This window comes from Suncus etruscus, chromosome 16 (assembly GCF_024139225.1).
Source record: "Suncus etruscus isolate mSunEtr1 chromosome 16, mSunEtr1.pri.cur, whole genome shotgun sequence".
Classification (NCBI taxonomy): Eukaryota; Metazoa; Chordata; class Mammalia; order Eulipotyphla; family Soricidae; genus Suncus; species Suncus etruscus.
Genome location: NC_064863.1, coordinates 23,195,546 through 23,200,099, shown reverse-complemented (window position 1 = coordinate 23,200,099; position 4,554 = coordinate 23,195,546).

Genomic DNA, 4,554 nt, shown 5'->3' with positions numbered 1-4,554 from the left:
TCTAAACAGCAGTAGCCAATCTCTGTTTTGTAATTGCTGAAAGAGAAAAAAATATAAAATGAGTAACTGCAAAATAGGATTGGATTTACAAAGAGCCCCAAATGAAGAAGACAATCTTGGAATATTTCCTGATGATATGGCAACAATATTACTATTCTTGATTGATTTTTAGGTTACTGGATTATTAGCCACTAAAAACATTGAACTAGAATAAAATGATTTGCTATATTTACTTTTTAAAAAAATTGGATTTTTAAACCAAAATTTTATTGATAATGTTATTAGTATAATTAAACAATGGTTGTTTATAAATGAGAATTTCTTTTTGGGGGGAGGCACAACTGACTATATTTAGTATTAACTCCTGACACTGCCCACAGATGTCCTATCTGCTATATGACTGCTCCTGTTTGTATAAATAAGAATTTCTAAAATAGATACTCTTCATTTTCTTCTACTTCTCCCCAGGCATACTAAATCTATTTTAGTTAGTGTTTTAACTTAGTCTCCATCAAAGTCTTTCAGAAATTTGACCTTCACTTAAAGCTTTAATGTAGTCACATATATAATAACATCCAGCCCAAGATATTTGTAATTTTGAATAGTTTGAGAAAAAAAAGAAAGCAATATAAATCACTGAAAATATTTTATACATTTTATGATGATTTATATTGTATAAAAGTAATATACAACTGATGATCTGATCAGTTTTCTCCTTTACTACTCATCTGTAAATTGTCAGAAGAGGCATGATGTCTTAATATTACTATCACTACAAAGGTTCTTAACATTTATGAAAGCTATGATACCACTTCTAAAAGTGAAAAATACTACACAAAAGTGATTGCCATGTTATATTGAATGTTCCAGAAAATAAAACCAATGTAATTTTCTCTAGTTGAAATATAACAAGAATTTATCTGATTTCTGTACTCATTATATAACAACTTAGAAAAGCCTAAATAGCCAATTTTTTATTTATTTTAACTGAATTAACATAATTTAATGGGCTTAATTGCAATAATAAATTAGAAAGATGTTGAAATCTAAACAATGCTACGTGATCTTATGGGTATAGAATTCTCCCATAATGAAAATCAATGAAAGGATTATTTTCCCATTAGCCAGATATTGACAGAATTTTAAAATGCAATTGTGTTTAGATGCCCAATTTTAGATATGTTGATGAGCTCCATGCACTGTAGTTAAAAGACTTCACTATGGCAAAAGCAGGCATTTTCTCTTATCCTTCTCCCATTTTATGTCTAGAGCCTACTTGCTATAGCTGATTGTATTTTTTTTTAATTTTTATTTTGACCAAATTGGCTTACCTATTTTTCACAGTAGTATTTTAGATACATATTAACATTGAATCAGGGGAATACCCATCACCAAATTTGTCCTCCCCCCCATCCCCATTCCCTTCCTGCAACCCATGTCCCCCACCATATCACCATATCACTGCAACACATATCACACCCCCCTCCGGGCTGCTAGAGTAAGTGGTCCCCTCTGTATCTAGCTTACTATTAGTGGTCATATATCTGTTTATTCCTGGTACCCTCCCTTGTTTCCCCCTCTATTTGAGAGGCGGAGCTAGATAGTTCTAGTTATGTGGTTTTGTTTGAATGAAAGAAAAGCAATAGAATGGGGTAAAAAAAAACAAATAATTAAGGGGCTTTAGCTAGAGCACTTCTGTACTTATACTTTGTTTATATGATGTGAATATTTAAAGTTCATTTCTTGAGACCATCTAGATCTATAATTAGTGTTCTAGAAGTGTAATTCAGACAACTCTGAATCTGGTGTATATAAATAAATATACACATATATATGTATATACATGTTCTTATAGTAACAATATCAGATATATTGGTAGAAAACTCTCAATAGAATACTGAATGATTCTGATAAATTGATGATAACCAATAATCCAGATTAGGAGAAGATAAATTGCTATATTGGATAATAGACAAAAATCATTTTATCTACTGCATGCATGAATTTCCTAGGAACTTTGAACAAAGTAGTATTTATTTTTATTATTTATTTATTTATTTATTTATTTATTTATTTTGGTTTTTGGGTCACACCTAGTGAAGCTCAGGGGCTACTCCTGGCTATACGCTCAGAAATCGCTCCTAGCTTGGGGGACCATATCGGATGCCGGGGATAGAACCTAGATCCATCTTGAGTCAGCTGTGTGCAAGTCAAACACACTACTGCTGTGCTATTGCGCCGATCCCCAGAGTACTTTTTCTGAATATAACACCTAAAAGGCCTCTTCACCTTGACTGGCCCTATTCCTTGAAAAAAGAATAAACAAAAAAAAAAAAAACAAAAAGTGGACGAATATGTATTTGCATCCTTGATGTTTTCATCATTTTATATACATTTTGAAAGTTGAATAATCACTCCAAAATATATTTTTTTAAAAATGGAAGAAGTAATACTTATCTCTCAGAATTATTATGAAAGCTAAATGAGCTCTCCTATAAAGTAATTGGTCTTCTGTCCAGAATCAAAAAATGTCTAATATTTCATAATAAGATGGGTTACAATAGAACCATATTAAAAGTGTAAAGCAGAAGAAAGAGAAATCGTACAGCACACTGTGCTTGTAGCCAATATGAGTTTTACTTCAGGCATCCCCAGGAGTGACACTTGTGCTCAGAGAAAGTAGTGTAAGTCCTAGACATAGCCAAATGTGATCTAAATATTAAAGAAAAAAAAGGCAGAAAGTCCCATTCCTGTAATACATTTCCGATCCCTTTTGTTCTCCTATTTTCTTTTTAGTAAAGAAACTCCTGGGGTTGGTGTGATAGCGCAGTGGCAGTGTTTTTTTCTTGCACAGGGCTGACCCAGGACGGACCTCGGTTCGATCCCAGGCGTCCCATATGGCCCTCCAAACTAGGAGCGATTTCTGAGCTCATAGCCAGGAGTAATCCCTGAGCATCACCGGGTGTGGTCCAAACACCACCCCACAAAAACAAAAGAAACCCTGGGCCAGATTGTACAGTGGTTCAGGTACTTTCCTTGCACATGTTCAAGAAGGTTCAATCCCCAGTAGTTACATAATAGTGAAGACAATATCTATTTTATACCAAATGGAAGTCTAGGAAGTCTAGAAAGTTTTATTGTCCAATAAAACTTAATGTCCATAGTTACTTTATGTTCTAATATTCAGATCAACATTTAATCAGTTAAAATTTATTTTAATATATTTTATGTAATTAACCTAATACATTGTCATTTCAAAATATATCAATGTAAAGTATATTGCTTCAAACTTTTAATTGAATAAAGTGAGTTTAGAGAAAGTAAAAATTCATTTTAGTAGTCATATTACTATATTTCCGGGGAGGCACATGTAGATTCAATATCCACCAGAGAAATGCAAGAATTAGTAAGTGCCTAGTTTAAAAGTGTTCTCATGGTGCTGGGGAAATACTACAAAGGATAAGACATTTGATTTGCAGATAGCTGACCTAGCCAAAATTCCCAGCACTCCTATAGCCCTCCAGTCCCTACCAGGTGATCCTTAAATGCACTGTCAGAAGTAAGCCCTGAGCATTGCTAGGTATAAACTGAAAACAAGTAAAAGTTATTCAAAATATATTTAAGACCCAGGAAAATGATTAAAAAGGCAAGAGTGAGTGTTTTATATGGGAGCATTGTAGACTCACATAGAAGCTCCAGCTCATAATGGTCTACAAGCACCATGCCAGAAATAGTCGTTAAGCACTAACACACACACACACACTCACACACACACACACACACACACACACACACACACACACACACACACACACAAATATATGGTTAAAATACTGAGCTTGTTTCCAATTTGACTTCTTGGACTTTATATATAATGCTATAATGAAGATTAGGAGAGCACAGATTTACAAAATATTTTATAATCTATGGGTTAATTCCTAAAAATGCCCATTTAAGATGACTGAATAAAGATTATGGGGAATATGTACACAGTAAAATAATAGTAATCTATGAAAAGAATGAAAGTTTGCTACAAAAATAAAGGAGTGAAGTAAGGGCAGAAAAAAAGTGCATTTTGACAAGATAGTTAAGAATGATCATTCTAAGTGTTAAAAGGAGATAAAGTGAAACACTTTGTATCCCCTCAGTAATACTATTGCAAACCATGATGGCTAAAAGGAAAAGAGAGGGAGAAAACAAAAGAAAGAAAAATGTCTTCCAAAGATGCAGTTGGAAGGAAAAATGGGACCTTGTTTGTATGAATGTATTCTAGTGAATGGACGGGTGTTGAAACATTGTTGACTAAAACCTATTTATGGACAACTTTTGTGTATTTTATTGTGATTAAATTAAAATATTAATTAAAATTATAGTTAAAATAAAATATAGCCATTTATAACCATGTTAAAGGACATAGAGTATTATATTTAGTGAAGTCATTTAAAAGATAAATATAATGACTTTACTAATATATATTATATAGAATCAAGAAAAAATAAATTAGTAGATTATAAAACCAAATTAGTGGTTTCCTGAAAAGAGACAGAAAGGGAA